Raw genomic sequence first — 17,616 nt, 5'->3', positions numbered from 1 at the left:
ACTCACATTTTATACTTTGTCCTGGAACCTCTCTGCATGTCAGTTTTCCTGTTCTGAGGCAGACATTGCTGCTCAGTATAGTTGCAACAATGTTGCTATACCCTATGGTTTCCCTTACGTTCTGTCTTTTGCTTTGGCAACCCCCTGCCTTTTCCCCACAAGATGAACTACTCTTTCTCCCCTTGCCACTTGGTATAGTCCCAGTTAAATTTCCCATCAGCCCAGACCAACATACTGCTTTTTAGTACCAGCATCAATCTTGAGCAGCCCTCTCTCCTACCCTGGTAAAGTTACTGAATTTTACCTATCCGTATATCTTGTATTATCCCACGTCTGTCATAGCTCCCCTGCCCTCCATTGCTCCCATGTCCCAGTGTTCTCTCAGTACCTTGTCCCCCTTTTTATTTGTATTGTTGTTGCCACTAAATAAACACTTCAGCAAGTAAGAAGGTTCCCTTGCTTGATATATGGGATTGAGTTAAATTGCCTGTCTTTACCCACTTGCCACAGTGTGTGCTTGAGCCACACTTCCTAAAATGATTTACATAAGAACTATATTGAGTTGATATCTAAGGTACTCTGTGAGGAATGCAGAACTGGTGTCAGGCTCAACTGGATTAAAACCCACAACCATTGCTATTTTGAGAAGCAGCATTTGAAGTGTGAGCTAAATCACCTACCTACAGTAGGTAGTGCTACTGTTCACACCTTGCCTGATCCAACTATTATCATATCTCACAGGTACAGTATCTCAGGTGTGCTTCTTCTTGTGCACAAGGAACACAAAACTTGCAATGGCAACAAGATAGTGGTCTGCTTTGAAAAAAATAAGTCAGGGAGAGGGGGGCTACAAGTGAATTGCTTAAAAGTATGCTGTGACAATGCTGCTTCCCAGCAATTGGTTTAGCTCACATTGCTAGAACTACTGCCCAGAATAGCAAAGGTTGTGTGTGTTCTTCTAATCATGTAGTATTGCCACAAGGTGCCTTAGATGTCAACCTCTCTCTCCCCCTCCCTCCTCTTCTCTAATCTTCTTTCCTTCGCCCTCTCCCCTCACGCCTGTCCCTCTCCATGTCTCTCTCCCCTTCCCCTATCCATCTCCTCCCATCCACCCTAGTTTATATGGTGTTAGGCATACCTATGCACTTTTCCATTCCAAATACAAACATATACCATTATTGATTTGTGTATTTTGATGTAAGTGCTGTAATTCACATAAACCTTCTGTACTTTATTAAAAAGTTCATATTATTCATGTGTAATTTAAAGCTTGGCAATGGGCTTAAAATCAAGTTTGCAGTATATAATTATTGGCATGGAGGCAATTAACAATTAAAGGAAGCTGACTTAATAACTTGTCAATGAAAATGGCATTCTTAATTGCAGTGACTCTGCCAGACGAGACTTTGAAATGCTCTATGAATTAGACAAACAAAGAGTAATTAAGAGTCAGGGTATGTGCAAAATACAGTAAGTGAACCCCTTTTTTTCAGATAAATTAAATGGGATAATAACAATCAGGTGTTTAAATAATTAGGTAGATCTTCAGATGTAAATTTTGGAGACTCCACCCTATATAAAGATCAGAAACTTTGTGAGTTTGGTCTTCTCCATACAGGTGTGTGGAAACAGATCATGCAAAGATCAAAATAAAGTTCTCAGGACCTCAGAAAAGAAGTTATTGATGCTCATCAGTCTGAAAGGGTTACAAACCATTTCTAAGAATTTGGGGCTCCCCTAATCCACTTTGAGATAGATTTACAATCTGTCATACAGTCTATAAATTGAGAAAGGTCAAAACCCAGGAGTGGTTGCCCTAGCAAAATCTCTCCAAGAACAACCGGCAAATCATCCACGAAGTCACAAAGAACTCCAGAGTAATATCCAAGAATCTGTAGGCCACTCTCATCTTGGCTAATGACTACTGTAATGTCATTAATCAATAATAGAATAATTAATCACTAATGTGTTCATGACTCAACTATCATAAATAGATTGAGCAAGAATGGTGTTCATGGAAGCATAGCCAGGAGAAAACCCTCAAAAGTCAAAATTTGATTTTTTTGGCCTCAATGAGAAACATTATATTTGGCGTAAATCAAAACTGCAAATTGCAAATTCCAATGGGTCTAAAATCTCCCACTACAATAGCGGTAGCGACAACCTGTGTGGAGAGAGCACAGGCATCAGCAGAGCAGATCTGCAAGACGGCTACGTTGAAAGATATACACAATTTTACGAAACATTATAAATTGGATGTACAGACACCACAAGAAGCAGGCTTTGGCAGAAAAGTCTTACAACTTGAAATTGTTTACATTATTGTTCCTGTGCCCTTTTTCCTTCTCTCCCTCGCTATTGCTGTAATAAATCCCATGGTGCTACCGGGTGGATTGAAAAGAAAGGTAAAATTTGGCTAACCAAAAAAGTATTTTCCTTCAGTACATCAGGAAGTACATAGCTTCCCATCAGGAGGTGCAGTCTATAACCCATAGTGCTGCCTGATAGACTAAAGGAAAATACATTTTCTGTAAGTCAAATGTTCTCTTTTGCCTCCTCTGATGTTAATTGTTTAGACATGTTCCATCTCTTTTGCTCCTAGAATACTCCGCGGACATGAAAGCATAAAGATGCAGACTGTATCTGTACAATTACAAGGAATACTGCCCCCATCTACCATACACCTTGAGAAAGCGCTTGGCGCAAAACATGTAGATGGTTTGCTGTGCCTCTGTTTTTCTCCATGACCGAATAAAGCATTCATTTTTTATGGAAATCACCCTCTCTCTACTTACTGAAATTGATGGTGTACCTGTCACTCAAGGACTGGAGGAGCAGAGAGGACCTCGGTGGCCGGAACAGCAGGGAATGCAAGGATCATCAGGGTCACAGGCAGGTTTCAGGGCAGGCAAGGGTCGTCGGTGTCAAAGGCTGATGTTGGTGGCAGGTGACAGACAAGGGTCGTTGGGGTCACAGGAAGGGTTCGGTGGCAGGCGGTAAGAAGGATATTTGGGGTCAAGGCAGGGGTCGGCAGCAAGAAGGCAGGAACAGGGCAAGGGAAAGAACAGAAACTGGGACCAGGGAGCAGGAAACAGACAACAGGGGGCAAGCTTGTTCAATAGCAAGACCCTTTAATAATGTTACCAGAACTCCACAGGAACAAAACAGAAAAAGATCAGGGGCAGAAGCTGAAGGAGCCGGGATACAAACAAAGCAAGGAGGTGCAGGAAACAGGAAATTATAAAGCAGGTAGAAGATATGAGCACCCAAGAGGAGACAGACAGAGGAAAACCCAGAGCAGGCAGAAACAGCAGCACACCCGGTGGACAGACAAAGGAACTGGGAGAGAGGGAGACTTAGGAAAATATGTCAGGGTTTTTTCTGACAGCACCACATCTTCCTGCTTTTTGCCTACCGTTCCAGTACCTTGGTGGACTGCACACCGGAGGATCCCACTAGATGAGCATAACCATTTTCAAGTCAAGGATCCCCGCAATAGCAGAATGTGAATTTCTTTGACTGTTTAATACTGTTTGTTGAAATGGGCTTAGCTTGCAAACCCTAAGGTTTTAGAAGGAATCTTGGATGTCATTTCATCTTGGTTGCTGCATGTTCTCATAGAGAAACAACCAGGTAGGCGTTACCTTCAGAAACAGAAACTAGCCCTGCATTTGCTTGCTATATATGAATAAAGGAAAATCTACTGATAAAGAAATTATCTTTGAATATTTATTTGTCAGTGCACTCTTTGAGCCCCAGATTCCTTTTTGCACGTCTCACATCTACCATACAGTACACGGGGTCGGTGTTATAAATAGGGACATTCATTGTGGCACCAGTTTGCATCACCCAAGTTGGTTCACACAAAGTAACATAAAATTTGCAGTCGTATATATGTATATTTTCCTGAATGTAATCACTTATTTGCAGTATGCTTTGATATGAGAATTTATTCAGGATTTTTGTTTGTAATATATATCTGATATGTTTGCAAGTACTACAGTATTTGTAATTACCTTTTAAATATTCAACATTTGAACTTTGTTTAAGTTTTCTTTTAGCTTTTGGTTGTGTCTAATAAGGTAGCAAATGAGGAAAAATGAAAATAACTACATTCAACCTTTAATTACAATATACTGATAAGGTCAGTAGCTGTACAATGTAACATCATAATTAACATACAATTATTAATCTTTTGGCATTTCCTTGGTTTCATAATTTTTGGATGATTGTATTTTTTGTTTCAAATAGTTTTATTAGATTTTCCAGATTGTAGCACAATAGTAACACAAAACAATAATAATAATAATAATAATAATAATAATAATAATAATAATAATAATAATAATAATAATAATACAAATAATGTTAACACTACTATTAATGATAATAGTAAAGATAGTACTAATAACAGTAATCAACAGACAATACTATTAAGTAACAATATCGAGTAGTGTTCAATACCATACTATTTTTTACAATATAGTGTCCAGCGCTATAAAAGAAAATAGACATAACGAAAAAAGAAAGACAAGAAAAAGAGAGAAGGTTGAGGGGGAGGGGAGTGGGGGGTGGGAGGGGAGGGAAGGTGAGGCACTGTTTCAGCTGGGCAACATATATTTATCCCTTGGTTGTTACTCACTAAACCTCATTCATTAATCATCAATCATCAATCATTAATCCAGGGTTCCCAAATTTTATACAAAGTGGCCAAGAGAGGTCACTGAAAGTCCCTCATAGTTGCACTCATTCCTTAGTCTAATTTAAGTAAAAAAGTGCCAGTAGATTAACTGGTACCAATAGTATTATAATCATGTGTAGACCAACAGGAGAAATAACCACTGGAGCTAATCTATAGCTAGACAGACAATCATGACAACTTTAATAGAAATTAAAACACGACGAAAGGCATACAATTACAACTAATAAACACAAACTAAACCTAAAAGTTCCCCTAGTGGGCGCACAAAGAGCAGTAGGGTGATGTTTGGGGGTTAATAGGACCTATATTGATATCCCCGTGGGGAGTATGTGAATGGAGAAAGGTCCAGAATATATTAACCCAACTGAATAGCTTCACCTTACTAATATGCAACTATGAGGGACTTTCAGTGCAACTATGAGGGACTTTCAGTGACCTCTCTTGGCCACTTTGTGTGTTCTTGCACATTAGTTTCCCTTTGCTCCGCCTTTATCATCTTTTAGTGCGGTGAGCAAGGTGTCTCTCTGTGTCTCATTCCCAAATTGTATAGAATATCTCAGTGGATTGTTTTAGAAAAGATGATAATCTTTCCATTAATGTTATTTCCTTGATCATTCTTTCTACTGTTAGCCTGGAAGGGGAGGGGAAGGCTTTTCCAAGCAGCAGTCATTGAGCATCTGGCGGCAGTCATAATATGAGAGATAAGCCATCTTGTATAGTGGTTTAAATCCTCTATTGGTTTAGCCAATAGATAAATTAGGGGATCTAAAGGGATCTCAAGCCCAGTTATAGTGTCAATAATTTCTTGGATATTTATCCAGAGTTTTTGTTTAATTTGGCGGTTTCACAAAATTTTAACCATTTTTCTAATAGATCCACATCCCCTCCAGCATTGATCGGAGGATTTGTGAAATATAGAATATAGATCGCAAGCCCATTTAGACATATATTTATGTTCTGAAGTGTTACCTGCTGCTTCGATCTCTGCATATATCTTATATCTTAGATCTTATCAGACCCTTCTGATAGTTACCTTTATTGTACAGATGCTCAAAATCGGACATCTCTGGGAAGTCGAGTTTGCTTGATAGTTTGTGTCTAATTAGAAGTGTCTAATTTGGAGGTAATTGAATGGGAAATAGCTGGGGGGGCGTAAATTTGGCAGAGCGTTCCCGGCAGGCCAAAAATGTTCCTTTGTGGAGAAAATCTCTTATCTTTGTTAGATAGTTGTTTTTAAATAAGTTGAAACAATTTGTGTCACATCGTGGAGAGAAATCCGGGTTATCAAATATCAGGGTGAGATGGGATACCCCAGTTTAAAGTTTATATTGTATTTTCTACTGGCTTTGCGCAAAATATCTAGGGTTAGCTTCATTGGTCCTAGCAAAAGTTGTGTCTTAGTAAGCCCCTTTTTCTCTTTAGACCAAAGTGAAAATGGTAGAAGGCAGTCTTTTGGGTATCTATATCTACCCAGCAAACTTGGTTCGGACTGACATTCCATACCACTACCTGTCAAGGCTGGGCCGCCTGGTAGTAGCGTGCCAGATCTGAGACACCCAATCTGCATCTGTCTTTAGAGGCCAGCAGTACTGACCTAGCCACTCTAGTTCGTTTTTATAAAGTTTCTTTTTATTAGGTGTTTACAGATACATTTCATTGTAGCATATTGTATGTACATGGAACATCGAGTAATGTCACATATATTTGTTATCTTTTTCTCTCTAGGCCATCTACTTAAACTACTTCAGAGCTTATACTTTGGTTATTGTTATCATGGTTGTTTTCAGCATTTGGTCTAGTTTCTTCAGCTTGGTGTCACATATTCCAATATATATTTGCTATACCCATATTTTTTTAACCATGTAACTGGTCTTGATCTAATAGATTTTGACCATTTAACTCAAAACCTTGTTTCATAGCTTGTTTGTGACTCCCGTGTTTTCTTTTTAATTTTTTTTATTATCTTGTTTGTATTTGACTTTGGCTTGGCTCTTAGTTTTTGGTCTGATCTATTGTGTTATGTTGTGTTGTAGGACACTCTCCTTATTTTCTATTTATTTTATCAGGATTCCCATCCGTTTCAGTTTATATTTTATCTTCGATGACATCTGAATTTATTTTGTTCTAACTGGTGAAAGGAATTTATAATCATCTCCCATTTTCAGTCAAATTTGTCAAACTCGTTGTCCCCTATTTATTTGGTGATCTGATCTGATCGTGATCAGTTTGACCAAGAGGGATTTTAAAAGTTCTATGTTTGGTGCTTGTGTATCCAACCACTTGATCAAAATGGCTTTTCTGGCTACTAAGAGAATCATCTCTGTTGGGAGAATCGCTCCCCTATTTTGGTTGATCTTAATTATCCATGGTTCAGTATTGGCAAATATCATGGGAAGGGGTGTCTTACCCAGCTAATTTTCATAATTTCTTTAATATATTGTAGGGCCTATTGCCAGAACTCATAAATTCTTTTGCATGTCCAGAGACAGTGCTTTAGGTTAGCTTTGGGGAGGTTGCATTTTGGGCATTTTGTTGTGTCTGCTTCTACATTCGTAAAAACCTGATGAATGGTATATATGCTTTATGCATTATCTTGAATTGCATATCTCCAGTTTGCTGATGTAATTATTTTGCAAGTTCTGACATACCCATTCATTAGATCTTCCATTGTCTGAACTTCTTGGAAGTATTGCTGCCATGATTCTAGATTTTTGTGGTTATTTTTCTGTATGTTTTGGTCTCTAATTTATAAATGTCAGCTAACGAATATCTGGAATGTCTTCTCCCCGAAACATTGCCCCCCTGATTACCCTCCCCCCATCGTGTTTATACCCCACCCCCACCTTGTTTATTGTCTCCCCCATTCCCTGTCCCTGTGTTTCTTTTTCCTCACCAACTTATTTAGGGTCCATTATTAATTACCCGCTTGTGCGATATCACTCCAAGTTGATTTGTACTATCTTGTGCTTGCATTAAATTATTTACATTTTGACATATACACTGGCGACACACTTTATTCGAGCTCGGCTAGTCCCACGAATTCGGGTATACCCGGGTGTATTGAGGTTTGTGACTGTTTTCTGCCCGAGTGCATTGAGGTATTTTAAAGGCAGGGATTGAAGCATTTTATTCCCGCTGGCTGCAATACTGCACAGTATATATATATATACTGCATTACAATTCATGAATTTATGCCATCTGGTAGACACGCGAAGCATTGCAGCCTATTAAATCCTAATCATTATCATTTAACAGATCAGCCGCCCGTCAGCCAGTCATGAACCCAGGCTGGGAAGGCAAACGCAACGGGGCTTGTCAGAGGTGAGGAGCGGCGCATTCCAGGTATCTGCCAGGTACATACTGGGTATTTGCTCGAATAAAGTGTGTCAGTGCAGTAGCTTGTTTTGATAATTTTTCCTTTAGTCAGTGAGTGCTGGAACTCTAGTTGGTAATTGGAAACTGTATACTGTAGCTCCATCCAAGAACCTCCAATTGATTCTATCAAAAGCCTTATCTGCATCAAGGTGTAGCAGAATAGCCGTAGTCTTTGTTGAATGGCTATGTTCTAATATATCTATTACTTTTCTCGTGTTATCAGAGACCTGCCTTCCGGAGACGAAGCCTACCTGGTATATATGTATTGACCAAGGTAGAATAGTGTTTAGCCTATCAGCCAGGATTTTGCTGTAAATTTTTATATCTGAGTTTAAAAGTGAGATAGGTCTATAGCTGCTGCACTGGAGAGGGTCACGTCCCGGTTTATAAATAATGGCCAGGATAGCTGTAGTCATTGTTGTTGGGATTGGCTTCCCTTCTAAGAATGGATTAAATCTCTAGAAGAAATGGAGAAACAGCTGAGAAACATTTTTTATAATAGATATTTGATAGCCCATCTGGGCCTGGTGATTTTGCATTTTTAAGATTTTTGACTACAGTACACTAACCAGTTCTATCTGTGTGATTTTCCTGTTTAGACTAATTTTTTCAGTGGCCAGCAGTTTTGGGAGGTCGCAGCTTTCTAGATATTTTGCTATAGCCTCTGAATTTGAGGGTGGTGGGCAGCCCTGTGAACAGTTTAGGTTATAAAGGTGTGTATGAAAACTTGCGAGTTTTTGCGCAATCTCCTGTTCATCATATGATATTGCACCATTACTTTGTCTAATGGAGGGTATTTGTGTTTTAGCTTTCATGTCTCAGTTCTCATAGTTCTCAGTGTTCTAGCCAGCAATCTATCCGCTTTATTTCCTTTGTCATAATATAGTTATCTAGTCCAGTTTAGAAAAATAAGAAAGGAGGATACCTGGCGCTTAAAAATAGTCACTGTGTCCATAAGAATCAATCCGGTCTTTAAAAAGTGTCTCAAAGTCCAAAACTTGAAGTGAATGACTGTAGTTTTTCTTCACTGCTGCTGTTCTTTAATACACAGGAGTGTTTCTTTCAAGGTACAGTGGAGACAATCTGTGCTTTTATTCCCTTTCTGTTCTTATACACCACGAATCCCCTGGGTACTTCCTTTGTCTCTTGGGATTTCGTGATTCCCAGAATCACCCGAACTCCACGAGCCCCCAGACAAGGAATGAACAATAGCAAAGAAGGGGGTCACAAATTTATTTAAAAAACGGCTTCAACAAGCCTAACAAAACCGGCTGATAGCCTGCACTAAAAACAAGTGAATGGTTACTCACATGTACTCACATGAATACATGCGTATCAAATCGTCATGAGGATGCCGTCCGCAGCTTGTAATGTGCCTCCTGTGTTTGCTCCGGATGAGAAGGGCTCTCTCACAGCATAACTTCTCCGGTTAGGTGTGACAAAGTCTCTCCCTCCACTCAGTTGCATTCCGGTTTGCAACTAAGGGTTCTGGCAGACTCCTCACCTCTCAAACCACAGAGACTGCACTGCACTGCTCACGGGATCCTGACTCCTCCCACCCTAACGCGTTTCGTGACGTAGGCACGCCACTTTCTCAAAGGAATGAGGAGTTACAGCTGATCTCTCTTTAAATACCCTCTGAGGGTGATTAACATTGCAAGTGATAAACTGATGTGTATCACATGTTGGTGTATAATTGTCCGCTATCAACCAATGTGTATCTAAGGAAGCTAACACCTTGGGATTCAGATAACAGCATGTTTAGCAGACTAACACCTAAACGTGATATATCAGACTTACATATACATACATCATATTAAAATCTGTGCTTTTCTTAAAACGGACCAACCCTGTAAGAATGTGGTTAAGGGCATTGTTACAAAATAAAAATGTACAAAGTGAAAAAGAGCAATGAGACTGTTTACTCTTTTAGAAATGAAGCTAGGTCGAATTCTATGTTCAAACCCTTGGGGGCTAGGGTTTTTAAGGTATATATCCAAAAACTTTCCTTTTTGGATAAATTATTTAACCTATCCCCCCCCCCCTCCAATTGGGTTTAGGACAATCTATTCCTTTACATATTAGACCTTTAGGATTTTGATTATGGGCTTATCTGAAATGATTGGAGACACTGTGTGTCTCCAAACCTCTTTTAATGTTGTAGATGTGTTCTGCTATTCTATGTGTCAGTGGTCTTCCCGTTCTTCCCACATATTGAAGTCCACATGGACACTGTAGGAGATATACACAGAACCTGCTTTTGCAGTTGATAAATGTGCCAATCTCGTACGTTCTATTCGTAACTGTGGAATGGAAACTGGCACACTTCTCACTGAAGCTGCAGGCCGTGCACTTTCCACACACAAAATAACCTTTAAAATCAGATAGCCAATTGGACTGTTTATGCTTCAATCTATTATTAGGACAACTTGGTGCTAACGAAGCTTTTAGATCATTAGCTTTTTTATATATGACCTGAGGTTGTGGAGGTAAAAAGGATTGTAATATGGGGTCCCGCAGAAGAATTCCCCAATATTTTTTTAATGTTTTTACTATTTCAGGAGCCATACCATTATATTTTGTAATAAATGGTATGAATTCTCCTTCTTTCACTTTTTTAGTTTTCTTACGATTTATGTCAACTAATGATGATCTATCTATCTGATTCACTTTTTCAATTGCTGATTCTACTTTATATTTGTTATAATTTCGTGCCAAAAACTTATGTTTTAGATCATCAACCTGTTCCTCATACACATGTTTTTGAGAACAGTTTCTTTTTATTCTCAAGGCTTGTCCTTGTGGAATATTATCTACCCATCTTGGGTGATGGTGACTGGACGCCAAGAGATAAATGTTGGCATCCACTTCTTTAAAGTATGTTGGGGAATTCTTCTGCGGGACCCCATATTACAATCCTTTTTACCTCCACAACCTCAGATCATATATAAAAAAGCTAATGATCTAAAAGCTTCGTTAGCACCAAGTTGTCCTAATAATAGATTGAAGCATAAACAGTCCAATTGGCTATCTGATTTTAAAGGTTATTTTGTGTGTGGAAAGTGCACGGCCTGCAGCTTCAGTGAGAAGTGTGCCAGTTTCCATTCCACAGTTACGAATAGAACGTACGAGATTGGCACATTTATCAACTGCAAAAGCAGGTTCTGTGTATATCTCCTACAGTGTCCATGTGGACTTCAATATGTGGGAAGAACGGGAAGACCACTGACACGTAGAATAGCAGAACACATCTACAACATTAAAAGAGGTTTGGAGACACACAGTGTCTCCAATCATTTCAGATTAGCCCATAATCAAAATCCTAAAGGTCTAATATGTAAAGGAATAGATTGTCCTAAACCCAATTGGAGGGGGGGGGATAGGTTAAATAATTTATCCAAAAAGGAAAGTTTTTGGATATATACCTTAAAAACCCTAGCCCCCAAGGGTTTGAACATAGAATTCGACCTAGCTTCATTTCTAAAAGAGTAAACAGTCTCATTGCTCTTTTTCACTTTGTACATTTTTATTTTGTAACAATGCCCTTAACCACATTCTTAAAGGGTTGGTCCGTTTTAAGAAAAGCACAGATTTTAATATGATGTATGTATATGTAAGTCTGATATATCACGTTTAGGTGTTAGTCTGCTAAACATGCTGTTATCTGAATCCCAAGGTGTTAGCTTCCTTAGATACACATTGGTTGATAGCGGACAATTATACACCAACATGTGATACACATCAGTTTATCACTTGCAATGTTAATCACCCTCAGAGGGTATTTAAAGAGAGATCAGCTGTAACTCCTCATTCCTTTGAGAAAGTGGCGTGCCTACGTCACGAAACGCGTTAGGGTGGGAGGAGTCAGGATCCCGTGAGCAGTGCAGTGCAGTCTCTGTGGTTTGAGAGGTGAGGAGTCTGCCAGAACCCTTAGTTGCAAACCGGAATGCAACTGAGTGGAGGGAGAGACTTTGTCACACCTAACCGGAGAAGTTATGCTGTGAGAGAGCCCTTCTCATCCGGAGCAAACACAGGAGGCACATTACAAGCTGCGGACGGCATCCTCATGACGATTTGATACGCATGTATTCATGTGAGTACATGTGAGTAACCATTCACTTGTTTTTAGTGCAGGCTATCAGCCGGTTTTGTTAGGCTTGTTGAAGCCGTTTTTTAAATAAATTTGTGACCGCCTTCTTTGCTATTGTTCATTCCTTGTCTGGGGGCTCGTGGAGTTCGGGTGATTCTGGGAATCACGAAATCCCAAGAGACAAAGGAAGTACCCAGGGGATTCGTGGTGTATAAGAACAGAAAGGGAATAAAAGCACAGATTGTCTCCACTGTACCTTGAAAGAAACACTCCTGTGTATTAAAGAACAGCAGCAGTGAAGAAAAACTACAGTCATTCACTTCAAGTTTTGGACTTTGAGACACTTTTTAAAGACCGGATTGATTCTTATGGACACAGTGACTATTTTTAAGCGCCAGGTATCCTCCTTTCTTCTTTTTTTATAGTTCTTTATGCAAAATGAGATATTTGCTTTGTGGGAAGCCTAAGGCAGCTTTGACCTCTTGTTAATCACAATTGGTATTTGTTTAATCACGTGTATGTTACACATTAATAGGTTTAGCGCTTCAGTTAGGGTATCACACTTTTTTATTTTATAGTCCAGTTTAGAGCTTTATCTACCTCTTCTAATTGTATTTTTTTAGTTCTGTTCTTGTATTAGTCAGGGCCTTGTACAGTGTCAGTGATGGTTTTGCTTTATGCTCTTGCTCCAGGCCACAGATCTTTTCTATCATTTCTTTATATAACTTTTGTCTGGATTTTTTCTTATGGGTGGCTATAGCTATTATGATTCACGTTATGTATTTTTGTGAGCTTTCCATAATATTGCGGGGGAGTCTACTGTACCTTTATTCAAATTTAAGTATTCCCCTAAGGAAAGCATTATTTTTTTTACCAACTTCTGGTCATTTAGAAGAGACTCATTTAAGCTAATGAAATAGATTGCTTCTAGAGAAAGGGGCTGTTAGGGTCTAATCAACCGGGGCATGGTCTGACCAGGTAATTAATCCGATACTCGATAATAGTGTTAAGTGTTAGTGTTAGTTATTCCCGCTCTTCTAAGTTTGGATCAATTGTAGAGAAGAGTCTGACCAGAAATGAGCAGAGATTTCCCACTGGTACCTTTGCAGATATGTTTCTGATTCTGATGTTTTGCCTTCATTCTCTATTTTCGTGGTCTTCTTGACCTTCTTTGAGTAATTGGACTTCATGTTTTGTCGTCAGCCTTTGGCTGTAACTGCAGGGCTTCGTCCATTTTGGCCTCCAAATCTGTGGTTCTTTGGGAGAGGGCTGAGATCTCTTCTTTAATCTCTTTAACTGCTGCATTCAAATTGTCCTGAAAATATGTCTGTAGAGACTATTGCATACTCTTAAACAGAGTAGCAAGATAGTACCTTGTGACCACTTCTTCTCCTTCCTTCTCGAGGTCTTGCCCTGTTACCTCGTATATTGCAAGATCTGCACAGGTGCCCTTTTATTTATTTTCGGCCATTTGTTGAGTTCCCCCAAAGAACATAGTAAACTCCTGTGCAATTGTTTTTTTTTTAACTTTATGGACATTGCTAATGTATACAGCTGTTGCAAAAAACTGTTTAGGTCCGTTTTCTCAAATTAGAACCCCCCCCTGCCTTTTTTTATCCTTTTATCTCGAAGGATCCTGGAGCTTCCTCATTCATGATCCATACCCATTGACATCACTGGAAGTCCCCCAATTAGAACATGCAGAACATTTTTGATGATATATAGTTATTGAGATTTGCAGTTCACTGCTGTTTCTTTTTCACTGCTGGTGAATTTTTAGCTGTTGTGTGGATATAGCCTGGTGGAGAAGGCAAGCATAGTCCCTTACAACTGCAGCACCCTTGATGAGATCAGGCTGTTTCTTTATTTAGAATGTTTTTGCGTTTCAGAGCACTATTGTATCTCATGCACCCAGCATCACCTATGTCAGGAGTAGTAGGGCGTTTAGGGGATCTGTTGTGCTTTTAAATAGCTCAGTTTCCAAGGGGTATCCCTGTACAGTGGCAGTCTATTATAGTTACCCTCTTCTGCAGGGCTTCTTATTCCTCTTTCTTCTTCTTTTTCACTCACCCCACCAGGATTGTAGCGGGTACTGTATCCTCGCAATGCATTGGTGCGCTTCCAATCTCCCTTGGGATTGGCCTCTACTTTTATACAGGAGGAGACTCTAAACTCTAATCCTTTCTGTTATTTAGTGAGAGCTCCTCTGATCCTCTCTGGGCTTTACCCCTGTTCTCTCCGTCTTCCTTATCTGACGTTCAGGTACAGTATCTGTAGGGGTCCTGTATCTGTGAACTCTTCCCCATGCTCTTCTATGCGTTCCGCACTGTCCCGGCCATTTTGGATTTATGGCAGTGAGATCATTTTTGGATGATATTAAAGTATAATGTTTATATTCCAGGCTTTTAGAAGATTTTTTCCAGGAATGTTTTGCAAAGATTAAAGATATGCCACATCAGTTGTACTGTTCTTGAAAGCTTGCATACAGTACATACATTTTTCAGTTTGTCAAATACAGTACAACATGTTTTCTCAAATCCACTTGCAATGTTTTTAAATTTGATACAAATATAGCCTGATTTAAATTTCCTGTAACTATGATCCCTAATGGTCAAGCAAACCATATGAAAACCATGGTAATTACTTTTCAGAGTCAATGTGTACAGACAGCTCAAGTGCATCTGTAATTGAACCTATTATTTAAAAAAAGTGCTCCATTAACTTGATAGAAGGTTGCTGATCTCAAAATTGTTCTTGCTATTCAAGTGGAATGCATGCAGTGTGAGCCATCTGTGGGTCAAGGTAATTCACAAACTGTGAGCTGTGTCTGCTCTAGGCATAATTGTTTGAAGCGGAGCATGTGGGGATATAGCCTGATCAGACGCATATAGCGTGAGGGGAGTAACTGAGTGCAGACCCGTTCCTATAAATGGATGTAGCTGCAATAACACAGTGTAATCGGTATGGAGTAATGATACTCACAATGAGAACCGTGGCTCACCTTTCTCTCTCGGCGTAGGGAAGCACCTAAACAGGTGACCGGTATCCCTCCATTGCGTGGCCACGATCTGGATGAAGAGTAGGTGAATGGGTGATCGATGCCGCGCCGTGGCTCCTATGTACAAAGACTCACCAGGAAGTGGTTTGAAGATAAAAAAAACCTTAATTTGGCTACATAAAACAGATACTCTGACAGACAAACTAGGGACCTCCTCCTCCCACGCGTTTCGAGCAAAACTGCTCTTTCTCAAGGAGTGTGACGTATGTGAAAGGAGGGCACTATTTAAACCCATCTATCACCAATTAACTGGTGTAAAACACCTGTGTTGGTAATTCAGTTTAAATAAAATACATACAATTTTAGACCATAACGTTTCTCAACAGCATTTTGTATAGACTTATTGTCAGGGTTCTGCTCGCCACAAACCAGGGTCGGACCGCGAGGCTGAGGTGGGGTTGTAAAAGCACCGACCTGAGACCGCGCAGGCTGATCCGGATTGCGCAGTTCGTTGTCAAACGTAGCAGGATCAGGAAAGGAGAAGACAGCGTCGTCGTTGTACAAGCCAGGGTCAGGACAGGAGATATCAGGATAACCATTGTTCAGGCAAGAGTTCGGCAACAGGTAGTCAGGAGAGCCCCGCTTCAGCTTAGGAGCGCGGGGTTGGCCTCTGCGCGAGCGACGACCATGGCCCATGGTACTGGTCACAGGAGATGGTAGGCAGACCAGAATAGCACACCGCTTTGCTGCACGGGTGCACCAGTGCTACAGCGCAAGAGTCCTGAGCGGCTGGGGAATCCTCTGAAACAGCGCAGGAACCAGGACACGGCCTCTCTAGATTAGGGAAAGAGTAGGCCCCAGGAACCAGGAAGCTGAAGATCCACAGGGAAACCTCCGCTACAGTGCAGGAATCAGGAGACTGAAGAGCGCGGGGGATACCTTTGCCTCAGTGCAGGAAAGCAGGAAGCTGAAGACATAGGGGATACCTTTGCTTCAGCGCAGGAGAACAAGCGGGAGCTTGAAGGAAGCTGAAGGACGCAGGGCGGAACCTCCGTATCAGCATAGGAGAACAAGCGGCTTGAAGGGAGCTGAAGGACGCAGGGCGGAACCTGGTATCAGCATAGGAGAACAAGCGGCTTGAAGGAAGCTGAAGGACACAGGGCGGAACCTGGTATCAGCATAGGAGAACAAGCGAGGGCTTGTGGCAAAACAGTAGACATCCAGTTAGGACTATGCTCGGCAGGGAGCATTATGGGAAGACAGTACTTAAAGGCCAGCGGGCCAATCCCCGGAGGGGGGTGTGAAGGTACTGCTCCAATGAATGAATGCAAGTCTAGGTTGCAGTGATAGGCTGCACAGCTGCAGTAGATACCAGAGGGAGTATGTATTGCTTTGATGAGTGAATCCAGGCTGCAGCAAACCTCAGGAGAGCTGATCCAGAACTGCACCGGTCTGCAAGGTAAGGCAACCAGAAAACCGTGGAGCGGATTCCTTACACTTATATGATGATAAAAAAGCATATATACATATATCCATGTCTATATGATATATTCAAGACAGGTATCATATTGCAATCTATTTCAATTCATTTAACTCTTATGCAGCCTTATCCCTGTGAAGTTTAGGATAATCAAGAACAAATCAGCACTATGGGTATGGAGAGAAAAAATGTATAAAACCATATATGTATGACATGAGATTTCATTGTTTACAATATAGTAAGTATCTTATCTATCTATCTAAAAATAAACCAAATGCTTAGTATCAGATATTGTTAAGGGCATTAGAGCCATAGAAATCACAGTTATTCTTTCAATTCATCAGACCAATATCACATTTGTACTAATGAGACTTAATACTTTTGAACAAGATCAACAATCAATGTGAAAGGGGAGGGGGGAGGGAGGGGAGGGAAAAGGGGGGAAGAGAAGGAAGGGGAGGGGAAGAGGGGGGAAGGGGAGAGAGAAAAGATGGGGAGGGGGGAGGGGGGAACAGGGGAAAGGGGAAAGGAGAGGATGGGGGAGGGAGAGAGGAAGGAAGAGGGAAAGGGAAGGGTAGGGAAATGTAAAGAAGAAATAACCATTTCAAGACATGATTATATTGGAAATCATAAAAAGATTTTAAGATCCCATTCAGTGTTAAGCCCTTTGGGCATTAATGTATCAATGGTAATGTGTAGCCTGACAGCTATATTGCGTAATGAAAAATGGGGGCTCACATTTGTCTTGATCATAAATTTTTGCCGATTTGTTTGGTACAGTATGAGAAAAACTGAAGAGATCTGGATTGATTAAATCTTCCCTTGATCTCTCCCTCACTTTAATATATGCTTGTCGCACCCCTTTTGGATCATAGCCCCTTTCTGAAAATCTCTTAATGAGGTCATAAGAGCTGTTATCAAAATCTTCCATTGTTGAACAGTTCCTGCACAAGCGCAGGAACTGTCCATAT

The sequence above is a fragment of the Ascaphus truei genome, chromosome 1 (assembly GCF_040206685.1).
Source record: "Ascaphus truei isolate aAscTru1 chromosome 1, aAscTru1.hap1, whole genome shotgun sequence".
NCBI classification, from domain to species: domain Eukaryota; kingdom Metazoa; phylum Chordata; class Amphibia; order Anura; family Ascaphidae; genus Ascaphus; species Ascaphus truei.
The sequence above is the reverse complement of the archived record's forward strand: the minus strand, read 5'-3'. Positions refer to the sequence as shown.